At 39.1% G+C, this 16,022-nt stretch overlaps 1 protein-coding gene across 1 annotated transcript in view; it reads left to right on the forward strand.

Annotated features, from left to right (window-relative positions):
- The window catches only part of RP2 (RP2 activator of ARL3 GTPase), a 166,786-nt gene that overhangs the window by 391 nt on the left and 150,373 nt on the right, over positions 1-16,022 (forward strand).

The following is a 16,022-nucleotide window of genomic DNA, read 5'->3' on the forward strand; positions in this document are numbered from 1 at the left end:
GTGCATACTCATATACAGCTAACACATATCCAATACAGTGTGATTTATGTTTCAGATACTGCATTTATGTATTGTTATGTAAAGGCTGTATTTATATAGAGGTTTCAAGTGATGTAGGTGTGCATGTATTAGCAGAGTGCGTCTGTGATCACATAGATTACTACACTACCTGCTGGGTGTACCAGTCTATTTGTACACAATGCTGGGCCACATATAGATAGACTATCTGATGCGTACCATGAGAGCCATACACATTATTGGACATATTAGATTAATAATTGGTGCCCTTAAAACTGTAATAATATTGTATTTATAATGTCATGTGATATACTAGATGTCAACCTGCAATAAATGGTAAGAGTGTTGCCAAATCTAACTTGTGTTGTTAGACAATAGAAACCACAAATACACACATTCTGTCATTAATTTATAGCTGTTGTTTAATAGTTTTGAATAATATTAGACTTCCTGTCCAGTTTATTATATGTTCTAAAACATTACTTTGGAATTTCCACTAGAGTGATATAGTCAGTTGCATTGTGGTGGAAACAATACCTGATGAAGCTCTTTCTGATATAGCAATGAAGACAAGTATTTTTACATTACATTAAACACCTAAATAAACCCCCCATAAAATAAACATAATAAAAATCTAAATTCAATATTTTTGCCACACTGTTATTTAAAGCAAACCAAAATAAATAAATCAAAAGAAGCATATACTTTATTTTGAAAAAAATGCTTTTGTGAAAAATTATCACAGTGATAAAGTGTAACTTATCTTAAAGGGACACTGAACCCAAATTTTTTCTTTTTGTGATTCAGATAGAGCATGCAATTTTAAGCAACTTTCTAATTTACTCCTATTATCAAATTTTCTTCATTCTCTTTGGTATGTTTATTTGAAAAGCAAGAATTTAAGTTTAGATGCCGGCCCATTTTTTGGGAACAACTGTGTTGTCCTTGCAATTGGACAGCACCAATAAACAAGTGCTGTCCATGGTCCTGAACCAAAAATGTGATCGCTCCTTAAAGGGACAGTCAACCCAAAAATTACTGTAACTTATTTAGATTAGTTAATTAACGATCTTTACAGTAAACTGTAGCCCAATTTTCATCTAAAACTTTGGCAGAAAATACACTAACTAGATCTCATCTGGCCGTTTTGAAATGGCCGCCTGACCCCTCCTCTGACGTTTACCAGGGCTGTTACACGCACAGGGCATCACTGAGATCATAAATTTCAAAAGGACGATTAAAAACAAAGAGTTAGCAGTACATAATCTCTTGGTTTTATATTTCCAGGTACATCAGCCATAACTCCCACCACTGTCTAATAAATCTCATCTACTGTATATCTTGTAGCATTAATTAAATGGTCTGGTCAGTGCCTGCATTTAAACCATGTCTATAAGGAAAGGGCTGCTCTATTGACGGTGAGATATAGGCACATTCTGCATTTATACATCAGGGCTGATCTGTGCATTCTAATTAGTGAGCAATCTGATCTAACAATGTGATCTCTATATAATATTGGACGTTGGGAAGATCATTTAGCAGTTAAATAACCTATGCCCATTTCATGCAGATTTGCAAAGAATATGGATGCGGAATTCAAGCATACATTTTTAACCCCTTGGCATGCTTCTAGTGCTGTGTGTTACAGAGAATGAGAGGCAGTGAGTGCCGGGCAGGCGGCGATGTGATGTGGGTCTGTGCGTGTAACAGCTATAACCGGGTCTACAAGCTGATCCTGCCCGGCACTCACTGCCTCTCACTCTCTGTAACACACAGCGCTATTAGGACAGACCATTTATCGCTGAGCACCCAAACCGCACCGGGAATTATACAGGTGGCCAGGCTCCAGCAGTGGCGTAGCGTGGGGGGGGCCACAGGGGCGGTTGCCCCGGGCGTAAAATTATGGGGGGCGCAAAATTATGGGTGCGCAAAAGCCTCCACCAGACAGTAGACTGTTGTGACAGTCCCAGACTCCAGTGGCGATTTTAGCAACCCTGCTGTTCTGTCTTGAGTCACTCTCAGTCTCAATCAATGCAAGTGTGAACTTCCATTGTTTGTCACTTTGTCAGTGTCGTCTGAGTCGTCACGGTCTGTGAGTCTCAGTCTGTGCCGCCGGCGCCTCCTGTAAGTGTGTGTAAATGTAATCTACTGTTTATCCGACTCTACAGTTTACACCACTAGCACGGCGCAGGCGGGTCCTAACTCCTCCCACTCCCAGTGTGCAGGTCAGGAGGGACTGAGGGAGCAATAAGTGGGGGAAGAGCCTGAGCCTGAGGACTGTCTCTAGCGCGTCGTGCCTGGTGCCTGCCCTGCCTGTGACTGTATATTGAAGCCTGGACCGGCAAGTAATTTGGGGAGGAGAGGAAAGGGATGTCGGTTGTGGCAGCGGCTTAGCCTTAGTGGCTATATATTTCTTGACTACAAATTGTCAGGACTCAGAGGACTGAGAGGAATGTTAACTGTTGGGAGGCTGGGGTGTAAAGGTGAGCTCAGTGTTCTCTTGGGCCTGGGTAGGAATAATCTGTCTGTAAGCCTGTGCTGCTGAGCTCTGCTCCTGCTCCTCTCATCAGTCTGGATGCAGTTTGGCTGCAGTTACGTCTCAGGCTGGCCGCTGTGAGTTTCCATAAAAGTCCTGCTCTCAGGTCATCTACCGCATGCTACCCCCTGCATGAGAAACCACTTCATTCCTGGGCTCTAGATTGTGTGTGAGAAGGGGGTGGTACACTTGTGCATTTGCATTAGAGAGGAAATACAGATACATGGCTTACAGCAATGTCTATCTGCAGCAATATATCAATAAGTTAGAAATACTCAGCAGTGAAAGATAAAGGAGCCAATGACTTAACAAAAGGTAACATTTTCTGAACTTTTGGGATTTTTTCAAAACAGACAGCATCTTGCTTCAAATAGGATGTACATAATGCCAGCAAAGTTAGTTGTACATCATCATATGTCATTTACAACTGTATTTTATACCAAGGTAGCAATAAAAGGGGTATGGAACCATTAATGTTTTTTGCATATAAAATATTTTTACAAATAATTGCAGTTTAAAAAAAAAAAAAAAGTTAGCTTAAAGGGACATAACAGTGCTATATCATTTCATTACACTATTTCCTGTTTCTGTGTTTAAGCCCTACAAAGGGGTTAAACACATGGTTAACTATGAGCTCAACCCCTGTATGAACAATAATAGTTATATGGAATGTGCACAAAAAATATCCTTTACCATCTATAAAGTTTTACTTTTGTATGAAAAATCTTAGCACTGTATCTTTACTACTCTTCTTTGATATTGACCTTTAAATTTCCTGCAGATCAGTTGGAACCCTCAGGAAAAAAAAAAAGTTTAATGAATATTGGAAATTGTAACAAGTTTAATTTGTTTTATATGTAATTAAAACAAAAACCTGTCTCCTAAGTTGTTGAGCTGGCTCCTAGATTCAAAGCAAATTTGCCAATTCCTACTGTACTGGTGCTAATGGGTTAGGGGGGCACAATTCTTACCTTGCCCTGGGCGCTGACAACCCACGCTACGCCACTGGGCTCCAGCATTACCAGGTAACTCAGACATTGAGGATTACTGCTGCTCGCTCGCTGCACATTCTCTTCTCTCTACTCAATCCTCCTACATGTGTCTGGGCTGTGTTTAGTTTTAACCCCTTCACTGCAGCGCAGGGTGTAGGTTTTGTGGCCGCTATTGAACATTATTTCACTAAACATGCCCTTCCAGCCTGTGCCTTGCATAGGTGGAGTGAGCAGCGTACAAAATAATAACAACAGACAATTAGAGGCGAAGTTGCCCAAAACTGATTCTGCTGCAATAAGTTGGGTTTTTTTCGTACAAGATGTCAACTGCATTCATCATCTGGGAAGAGAAGTGGTATTTAACCCTTTCCTCCCCAATGCTGCAACACCAAAAGGAGTACTGAACCCCAGAACAAACCCTCACATACACTGGAGGAAGGATGCTGCTCTCGATAGGAAGAATATCTACCCAGACAACCACATAGTTTAGAGGCTTTATATGTACACAATGTGACAATGACATATCAGACCCAGCCTGTGGAAGTTAATTCATTCCCTAGGAAATGTGATAATTAATAGACATTACACAGGTTAATGCTTTTCTGCCACAAATAAAATGCTTACCTTTTTAATAGCCAATCACTGCATTAGCGACCAGAAATGGCTGCAATGGGTTAAACTTCACATACTTCAGGATAAAAAGGCAGGATGAATTTGCAAAGGATATGGATACAGAATTTAAGCATACATTTTAACCTCTTGGCATGTGTCTAGCGCTGTGTGTTACAGAGAATGAGAGGCAGTGAGTGCCGGGCAGGATCAGCTTGTAGACCCGGTTATAGCTGTTACACGCACAGACCCACATCACATCGCCGCCTGCCCGGCACTCACTGCCTCTCATTCTCTGTAACACACAGCACTAGAAGCATGCCAAGAGGTTAAAAATTTATGCTTGAATTCCGCATCCATATCCTTTGCAAATCTGCATGAAATGGGCATAGGTTATTTAAGTGCTAAATGATCTTCCCAGCGTCCAATATTATATAGAGATCACATTGTTAGATCAGATTGCTCACTAATTAGAATGCACAGATCAGCCCTGATGTATAAATGCAGAATGTGCCTATATTTCACCGTCATTAGAGCAGCCCTTTCCTTATAGACATGGTTTAAATGCAGGCAGTGAACAGACCATTTAATTAATGCTACAAGATATACAGTAGATGAGATTTATTAGACAGTGGTGGGAGTTTTAGCTGATGTACCTGGAAATATAAAACCCAGAGATTATGTACTGGCAGCGGTGCTGCTAACCCAGAGATTATGTACTGGCAGCGGTGCTGCTAACTCTTTGTTTTTAATCTTCCTTTTGAAATTTATGATCTCAGTGATGCCCTGTGCGTGTAACAGCGTGTGTCTCACTGAACTGAATGAAGGGAGGCACAGGAGCGCGCAGGGACGAAAGGAAAGGATCCTGTACTAGTCTGAGCTTTTGGGAGACGTCAGAGAAGGTGGGGTCAGGCGGCCATTTCAAAACGGCCAGATGAGAGCTAGTAAGTGTATTTTCTGCCAAAGTTTATTTAGATGAAAATTGGGCAACAGTTTACTGTAAAGATAGTTAATTAACTAATATAAATAAGTTACAGTAATTTTTGGGTTGACTCTCCCTTTAACTTAGATGCCTTCCTTTTTCAAATAAAGATAGCAAGAGAACAAAGAAAAATTGATAATAGAAGTAAATTAGAAAGTTGCTTAAAATTGTATGCTTTATCTGAATCTTGAAAGAAAAAAATTTGTGTTCCGTGTCCCTTTAAAGAAACATGAAATATATAGCATGCAATTTTAAAATCCATTTACTTTGACAACCATACCTAGGTAGGCTCATAGGGCATCTATGAAATACTTGGAGCTAAATGTTGATTGGTGGGGTTGCAGGGGTTAAACGTTTTTTATTGCAGTATTGCTTGCGTAAAACTTTTTTTTTTTTTTTCTTCACTTTTATGCCTCCTCGATGCAGTATGTTGCAATTTGCCAGTTTTTCTTTATACCTACACCATGGTTTGCAGAAACAACTCCGAACATGTGACCTCTGCCCACAGCAAATACAACCTGGGCACAAATCCAAGAAGGTTTTTAAGGAACACATCCCTGAATTTGCAAAATCCTTTTCAATTATTCAGTCCTTAAAGGGATACTAAACCCAATTTTATTTCTTTCATGATTCAGATAAAGTATGCAATTTTAAAGGGACAGTATACACCAATTTTCATATAACTGCATGTAATAGACACTAAATATAAAGAATAATATGCACAGATGCTGATCTAAAAATCCTTTTAAAAACTTACTTAGAAGCTCCCAGTTTAGCACTTTTGATTAGGTTGACTGAAACACCCATTGAAAGCAGTCACTCCCCCCCCTCCTCTGCATATGAAAAGGCCCTTTACACAAACAGGTGGAAGCTGGAGGAAGTATACATCAGTATACTCCTAAAACGTTGGGGCTTGGTTAGGAGTCTTAAAATCAGCACAATGTTATTTAAAAATAAGCAAAACTATCAATTTTAAACATTTATGCAAAGAAAAATCTAATGTATGTCCCTTTTTAAACAACTTTCTAATTTTACTTTTATGATAATTTTTTTTCTTCATTCTCTTGCTATCTTTATTTAAAAAGCTTAGGATCCAGCCCATTTTGGATAGTGCTTGCTTATTGGTGGCTACATTTAGCCACCAATAAACAAGCATAATCCAGGTTCTGAACCAAAAAATAGGCCGGCACCTAAGCTTTGCATTCCTGCTTTTTAAATAAAGATAGCAAGAGAACGAAAAAAAATTGATAATAGGAGTACATTAGAAAGTTGCTTAAAATTTCATGCTCTATCTGAATCTTGAAAGAAAAAAATTGGGTTCAGTGTCCCTTTTTAAAGGGATATTGTGCTGTCAAATGTTTAGTTATCCAATAGAAATAACTATTTCTGGTAAAAAGAAAGTTTAAACTAATAAAGTAATATTAGTCATGTACTTAAAACTAATACAGATTGGATGTTTTATATGGATGGTAGAACACTGACCCATTAATTGCTGATATATATTTTCTGCATATAATGTTAGTGGTGTAGCTGAGAGGTTTGACAAATATGTTCAAAAGCTAGGAGCCAGTCAATAAGTGGCCACACAATTCTATATTTACATGTATGCTTGAGAAAAAAACCCCTCAAAATGGTGCATTAGGTAGTGTATTAGCAATGAGCCTAGTAGCTGTTACCAAAATGAGCCACCTTCTTGGATAAAGAAAAAATAAGTCTAATACAAATAATAAAGCACTTAAAGTGATGGTAAACTCTCCCCTTTTTTAAAATCAGATCTGGAATGTAAGTGCTATTTTAGATGGAGTTTAATTCATTAGCTGTAATGAAGATGCAGTATAACATGCTTTTTAATATAGAAATGAAATTCAAATACTGCATGCTCCTCCGCCCACTTCAAAAGTAAAATTTTCTGTGAGCTAACAGATTGAATTGTTGTCCAATCAGCGCTCTCCCCATATGGCAATTTTGTTGTAGCTAGAGCATTGATTGGAGAGTAATTCAATCATTTAGCTGACAGGAAATTTTTTTTAAGTGGGTGGTGTAACGTGGGGTATTTGAATTTCATATCTATATTAATAACTAAGTTATAGCGCATCTTCATTTCACATGATGAATAAAACCTCATCTAAAATAGCGCTTACATTCCAGATCGGATTTTAAAAAGGGGAGAGTTTACCATCACTTTAAATAACCAGGATCTGATTAGGAAAACATTTTCATTTTAATATTTTCAATACCTATTTTAGGAAATACATATCTAATTTACAACTTAAAATACATTTAAAGGGACACTCTACTTGATATTTTTTATTGTTTAAAAAGCCTTTATTACCCATTATCCAGCTTTATATAACTCTAAATCTCTGCCTTTTTCTAAGCCCCTGAAGGCTGCCTCTTATCTCAGTACCTTTTTATTAGCTTTACAGTCAGACAATGCTAGCTCATGTGTGCCATATAGATAACATTGTGCTCATTCCCTTGTAGAATAATAGTTATGCAAGAACAGCACCGATTGGCTAAAATGCAAGTAAAAAACACTGATCTAAGGTGCTGTCAGAAGATGCATAGATACAAGGTAATCATAGAGGTAAAAAGTATATTAATATAACTGTGTTGGTTATGCAAAACTTGAGAATGGGTAATAAAGGGATTATATATCTTTTTAAACAATACAAATTTTCTTTAAAACAAACGAGTCATAAACGTAACAAATAGGGATTAAAACTCATAATTTCATAGTCGCTGGAAATGGCCAATAGTGATGATGTTTATCCATACTGGATGATTGTTTCTTCCAGCACAGCGATTACTGTGTCATTTATATATAAGTATGTCAGAATTTCACATTTGTCCTTTTTATAGAATGAGATCTTAAATCTCCTTAATTTTTACTCCTTTTATAGATTATATTAGGATTTTTCCTACTGACATACCTTGCAAAGTCAGATCAGGGCTGTATCTAGACTTCACTGGGACCTCCATTTCAATAGATCCCTCTCAGGCTAATTGCAATCAACAGAGGTTAAACCGGCAGCCTCTATGAGACTGAGAGTCATCCTTCCCCCTTGGTTAGTCCATGCCAGAGAATATGCACTTGCACAAACTTTGTGTACAAATATGGTGGCTAATTCTTCTGTACAACAACAACCATGGTGGCCATTTTGGAAACGCTACCACCATATTTGTAAAGGCAAATCCATATACTTTCCATACCCTGTGAGATGGAGGCTCACACAGGGACTTCCCTGTAGCAATGCCACTTCGGATTGGGCTAAATAGGCCCCGTAGATGTGTGGGCCCGGTCTACTTTTGAGACCCCTGTAATTAAGCCACTGAGTCAGATAGAAGTGTTGCGTCATTTGTCCCAAATCCACACAATATAATTGCTATAACGTGCTCAGGAAATTATGCCATTACTTGACCTTAGCTTAGGGTTTAGGTCAGACACAACCTACTTTAGGAGGGAAGAGAGCACTGAACCTGACTTATACACATGCAATCCCGTAATGCATTGCTTGTAGATACCTACCAGTTAATTTAGTAGACTAACACAGGGAGCAAAATGTACAAAAATAAGATATGGTCCATAATTTGAATCAAAATGGGTGATAACGGCTTAATGTTTGAATGCTGTTTTTCTAACTTTATATTGATTCATATTGTGTGCAGTTAATTTTGAGTGCATTTAAGGCTCTGACACACCGCAAGCGGAGCGGTGTGTCCTGCCTTTTCATCTCTGAGCACTCTGCTGCGTCGGGTCACGTAGATGAGCGCTCAGAGATGAAATATTTGAACTTCAGAAGCGATGCGAAGCAGCTACTTCGCCTCACGCCGCATCGCTTGCAGTGTGTTACAGCCTTTATAATTAACACCTATACCTTTCTGACATTTAATTGTAATCACATATTAACATTTTGATTAGCATATCATAGTTATGTATGATTTGAAATGTTAATCAAGGGGTAACATTACAGCAGTAACACACATAATTGATTCTTAACCCTTACAAACCACATTCAGAGTGATGATTAATCTATGTATTGCCCATAACACCACAATAGCAGCAGTGTAACTATTGTTTGCATGTAAAAAAACAAAGGTAATAAATGTGTTAAATCACACTGTCAACAGTAATTTAACCACTTAATTGCCCAGTAAGGGCTAGATTACAAGTGGAGTGCAATTTAGAGCTTTCGCTATAGCGCTAATTGCGCTAGAAGTAAACGTTTTGCACACATCCCGTTGAGTTGGTATTATGAGTTAAAAGTAAAAAGTTATCACATTCCGCGCTAACCCAACACGTGTGTGGGGGGGGACTAAAACCCTACCTGCGCGCTAACCTGATCGCATATTCTCATGTGCGCTAACCAGTCATGCAAAAATGAATATTTCACATTCCAATGTTCTTCACATAGAGTTATATGTTCTATTTATTCATAGATACATATTTCTACATATATCTGATGGTATTTTGCAGATATATATATATGTGTGTGTGTGTGTGTGTGTGTGTAGCCCTCAGTTTACGCCGGGGTTAGGTTCTAGAAGGAATGGTTGTAAATTGAAACCCAGTTTATAATGTAAGTCAATGGGAAGAGAGGGAGTTATATTCCAGGCCCCTCTCAAAATTTACATAAGTAACACCTAATACATTATTTTAATGCTTTGAAATGAAGACTTTAAATGCTAAACTAAGTTTAATGAACAAAAACATTTTTTTACTTGCATTTTTCTGCAAATAGTTATCTGCATTGTTAGCATGTTAGATAATATTGGGTCTGCACCTATTCTATGCATTTCAATCTGGAGTGATTAAGCAGTTAGGCACCCTCAGCTTAGTGCACTGCTTTTCAATAGCAGTCACATGACTGAAAAAAAAGGTTGTTGTTCTGAAACAGCGCAAATTGAACCGGTGTAAACCGAGCGCCACCTGTATATACATGCTTACATCCTGATGACATCCTAGTTACCATAGACGTTGACAGTTTATATACTGTTATTCCCCATAAGGCAGGATTAGATACTGTTAGAACTATTGTGGGTGAATCCCCTGATTATAAGGGTCCACAACTAGAGTTCATAATAGAATTGATGGAACATAGTTTTTTCTTTAAACAATTTTAAATTTGAACGTGATTTTTACCTTCAATTATCAGGCACGGCCATGGGGTCTAATATGGCCCCTGTATATGCTAACCTATATATGCTGGGTTATGAGTCTGCCATTATGAAACCCCTAACACATCCATGTATCTCTTTTTACACTCACTACATAGATGACTTATTTTTGGTTTGGACAGGGAGTTTAATACACCTTCAAAATTAGGTGTCTGAATTAAATCACACTGATTCACCCATTAAATTTAAGATGGAGTGCAGCGTACAAAATGTACACTTCCTGGACCTTAATATATTCAAGGTCCTTACTGAAGGTGTGTGTAGGTTTGGCACTTCTCTCTATACCAAACCTACAGATAGGAACTCGCTTCTATCTACTAGCTGCCACCCTGAACACCAAAAGTTGTGTATAATTGCCTCTCAGTTGACGAGGGTGGTTCGTAACAACTCTGATTCTACCATCCTCCAATCTCAGTTAGACACTGTGTACGTAACTACAGGCTATGCTAAGAAAGACATTGACACAGCCAGGAAACGCCTAGATGGCCAATCACAAAATACACTTTTGATACGGACTAAGGTGCAGAAACAGACCCTGAACCCTAATTTGAATTTCATCATGACCTTCACTCCAGAACATCACCATGTGGCCAAAGCGGTCCATAATCAATGTGATATATTACAGACTGACAAGAACTTGTACAATTGAAGAATGAACCCTCCCGTATGGCTTACAGACGTGCCAGGAATATACGGAACATTTTGGTCAAAACTGACCCCAAGGATTCCTATCAAATGGACACATGGCTCAAGTCCTATCAAAAAAGGATGTTTCAGATGTGGAGATTGCATTACCTGTAATGGCATGCAAATGGACCCTACTTTTCAGCACCCACACTGTAATAATCACTACAAAATACAACACAGAGTAACTTGCAGTATTACGTATGTTTATATTCTGATATGTCCGTGCTCCCTTTTCTATGTAGGGAAAACCATTACAACCTTTCTTGAAAGGATGGCCAACCATAGACACGCCATTAGGGATGCCATCAAGAAGGGCACTTCAGATCAGCCACTTTGCACAACTAAAACAGTGTCTCCAGTCTGAGAACCATGATCATAGACCATATACCACCTCTAATTAGGGGAAGCGACTGTTGCAGAATCTTACTTCAACGTGAGACAAAATGGATTTATACTCTGGACACGGTGGAGCCCAGGGGGCTCAATATGCAGCTGGACTATGGTTCCTTCATAGGATGAAGATTGACATTACATGTTTGTGTTCCAACTATATCTCGTATAGTGTCCAACTCGAATGAACTGCCAGTTGACACTCATTCACCCGACATGGTCACTCTTAATTTTGATTGGCTGACTGGATTCAACCCCTATGAAAATACTAATGTCCTATGTACCATCCATACCCTCCAAACCTGAATTGAATTTACTACTTTTATACATTTTTAACATTATCTACCAAGGTCTCATTGTGTCCATTGCATATAATGTTGCTTTTATCATAGTTTTTGGATTTCTGCAGTTTTACATAGACGCACTCCTGATTGCATATGTCATGCAGCATCAGACATGCTAATTAGCCATGTGCTACACTCGACTCCGGAACAAAGAATCTAAGTTATGATGGTGCCTGTTGCACCTATTACAGTTCATTGCAAATCCGAAAGGGGTGTGGCCTAAGTGACGTGCACACGGACGTGCAAACACGCATTGCTACCAGCTATCAATTGGGTTAGACACAATGTATATAAAGCTGCAGTATACATATGGTTTTAACTTGTTTATCTTCGGATGTCAGGCTATGCCATCTGCCTGAAGGAGCTGACTGATCCATTTGATAAAGGTGCTAGTTGGCATTGAAACGTCATGGGACCGTTTTAATCTTTGATACTCTACACATAAAAGCTAAGTTTTATCTTCTTACCCAGTGAGTGCTATCTTATTATGTGACTGTTTATGTGGAAAAAAAAAATTAAAAAAAAAAAAAATATATATATATATATATATATATATATATATATTTAGAAATACAAAGAACATATTCTGTATTCTGCTATGTACAAAACGTTGGAATGTGAAAAATTTACAGTGAATACACTGTATAACACATGATTTCATGTTTTCATTTAGAGCTCACACAGATATATATGTATACATATGTATTTGTGTATATATCTGTAAATACATATGTACACATAGAGAAATAAAAAAAAAAAATTAAAAAATAAATATATATATATATATATGTATATGTAGCCCTCAGTTTACACTGGGGTTAGGTTCCAGAAGGAATGGTTGTAAATTGAAACCCAGTTTATAATGTAAGTCAATGGGAAGTGAGGGAGTTAGGTTCCAGGCCCCTCTAAAAATTGTCTTAAGTAACACCTAATACATTATATTTAAAGCTGTGAAATTAAGACTTTAAATGCTAAACAGCATTATAAACCTAATAAAATAATCACACAACACAGAATATAATTAAACTAAGTTAAATGAACAAAAACATTTGCTAAACAGCATTATAAACCTAATAAAATCACACAACACAGACTTCTCTTGCATTTTTCTTCAAACAGTTCTTTCTATGCATTCCAATCTGGACTGATTTAAAGGGACAGTCAACACCAGAATTTTTGTTCTTTAAAAAGAAAGATAATCCCTTTATCACCCATTCCCCAGTTTTGCACAACCAACACAGTTATATTAATATACTTTTTACCTCTGTAATTATCTTGTATCTAAGCTTCTGCTGACTGCCCTTATTTCAGTTCTTTTGACAGACATGCAGTTTAGCCAATCAGTGCTCAGTCCTAGGTCACTTTACGTGTATGAGCTCAATGTTATCTATATGAAACATGTGAACTAATGCCCTCTAGTGGTCAAAATGTATTCAGATTAGAGGCAGTCTTCAAGGTCTAAGAAATTAGCATATGAACCTCCTAGTTTTAGCTTTCAACTAAGAATACCAAGAGAACAAAGCAAAATTGGTGAACGATTTTTTTGGACTTGACTGTCCCTTTAAAGACAGGAAGATCTTGTTCCTTTGAAATCTGCACGATAGCTCAGGTCTGGTTAAACTGATTAATTTCAGCTTGCTTGGCTTTGCTGCAACACAAGCGGACAGCTCCACCTACTGGCTATTTTAATAAATGCACTGCTTCTCAGTGCTTTTCAAAAGCAGTCACTGAAAAAAACATAATTTATGCTTACCTGATAAATTCCTTTCTTCTGTTGTGTGATCAGTCCACGGGTCATCATTACTTCTGGGATATAACTCCTCCCCAACAGGAAATGCAAGAGGATTCACCCAGCAGAGCTGCATATAGCTCCTCCCCTCTACGTCAGTCCCAGTCATTCGACCAAGAATCAACGAGAAAGGAGTAACCAAGGGTGAAGTGGTGACTGGAGTATAATTTAAAAAATATTTACCTGCCTTAAAACAGGGCGGGCCGTGGACTGATCACACAACAGAAGAAAGGAATTTATCAGGTAAGCATAAATTATGTTTTCTTCTGTTATGTGTGATCAGTCCACGGGTCATCATTACTTCTGGGATACCAATACCAAAGCAAAAGTACACGGATGACGGGAGGGATAGGCAGGCTCATTATACAGAAGGAACCACTGCCTGAAGAACCTTTCTCCCAAAAATAGCCTCCGAAGAAGCAAAAGTGTCAAATTTGTAAAATTTGGAAAAAGTATGAAGCGAAGACCAAGTTGCAGCCTTGCAAATCTGTTCAACAGAGGCCTCATTCTTAAAGGCCCAAGTGGAAGCCACAGCTCTAGTGGAGTGAGCTGTAATTCTTTCAGGAGGCTGCTGTCCAGCAGTCTCATAGGCTAAACGTATTATGCTACGAAGCCAAAAAGAGAGAGAGGTAGCAGAAGCTTTTTGACCTCTCCTCTGTCCAGAATAAACGACAAACAGGGAAGAAGTTTGGCGAAAATCTTTAGTTGCCTGCAAGTAGAACTTGAGGGCACGAACTACATCCAGATTGTGTAGAAGACGTTCCTTCTTTGAAGAAGGATTTGGACACAAGGATGGAACAACAATCTCTTGATTGATATTCCTGTTAGTGACTACTTTAGGTAAGAACCCAGGTTTAGTACGCAGAACTACCTTGTCTGAGTGAAAAATCAGATAAGGAGAATCACAATGTAAGGCTGATAACTCAGAGACTCTTCGAGCCGAGGAAATAGCCATTAAAAACAGAACTTTCCAAGATAACAATCTTATATCAATGGAATGAAGGGGTTCAAACGGAACACCCTGTAAAACGTTAAGAACTAAGTTTAAACTCCATGGCGGAGCAACAGCTTTAAACACAGGCTTGATCCTAGCTAAAGCCTGACAAAAGCCCTGGACGTCTGGATTTTCTGACAGACGCCTGTGTAACAAGATGGACAGAGCTGAAATCTGTCCCTTTAAAGAACTAGCTGATAGACCCTTTTCTAAACCTTCTTGTAGAAAGGACAATATCCTAGCGATCCTAACCTTACTCCAAGAGTAACCTTTGGATTCGCACCAGTATAGGTATTTACGCCATATTTTATGGTAAATCCTTCTGGTAACAGGCTTCCTAGCCTGTATCAGGGTATCAATAACCGACTCAGAAAAACCACGTTTTGATAAAATCAAGCGTTCAATTTCCAAGCAGTCAGCTTCAGAGAAGTTAGATTTTGATGTTTGAATGGACCCTGTATCAGAAGGTCCTGTCTTAGAGGTAGAGACCAAGGCGGACAGGATGACATGTCCACTAGATCTGCATACCAAGTCCTGCGTGGCCATGCAGGCGCTATTAGAATTACTGATGCTCTCTCCTGTTTGATTTTGGCAATCAATCGAGGAAGCAGCGGGAAGGGTGGAAACACATAAGCCATCCCGAAGTTCCAAGGTGCTGTCAAAGCATCTATCAGAACTGCTTCCGGATCCCTGGATCTGGACCCGTAGCGAGGAAGTTTGGCGTTCTGGCGAGACGCCATGAGATCTATCTCTGGTTTGCCCCAACGCCGAAGTATTTGGGCAAAGACCTCCGGATGAAGTTCCCACTCCCCCGGATGAAAAGTCTGGCGACTCAAGAAATCCGCCTCCCAGTTCTCCACTCCCGGGATGTGGATTGCTGACAGGTGGCAAGAGTGAGACTCTGCCCAGCGAATTATCTTTGATACTTCCATCATTGCTAGGGAGCTTCTTGTCCCTCCCTGATGGTTGATGTAAGCTACAGTCGTGATGTTGTCCGACTGAAACCTGATGAACCCCCGAGTTGTTAACTGGGGCCAAGCCAGAAGGGCATTGAGAACCGCTCTCAATTCCAGAATGTTTATTGGCAGGAGACTCTCCTCCTGATTCCATAGTCCCTGAGCCTTCAGAGAATTCCAGACAGCGCCCCAACCTAGTAGGCTGGCGTCTGTTGTTACAATTGTCCAGTCTGGCCTGCTGAATGGCATCCCCCTGGACAGGTGTGGCCGATAAAGCCACCATAGAAGAGAATTTCTGGTCTCTTGATTTAGATTCAGAGTAGGGGACAAATCTGAGTAATCCCCGTTCCACTGACTTAGCATGCATAATTGCAGCGGTCTGAGATGTAGGCGTGCAAAAGGTACTATGTCCATTGCCGCTACCATTAAGCCGATCACCTCCATGCATTGAGCTACTGACGGGTGTTGAATGGAATGAAGGACACGGCATGCATTTTGAAGCTTTGTTAACCTGTCTTCTGTCAGGTAAATCTTCATTTCTACAGAA

The sequence above is a fragment of the Bombina bombina genome, chromosome 3, assembly GCF_027579735.1.
Source record: "Bombina bombina isolate aBomBom1 chromosome 3, aBomBom1.pri, whole genome shotgun sequence".
NCBI lineage: Eukaryota > Metazoa > Chordata > Amphibia > Anura > Bombinatoridae > Bombina > Bombina bombina.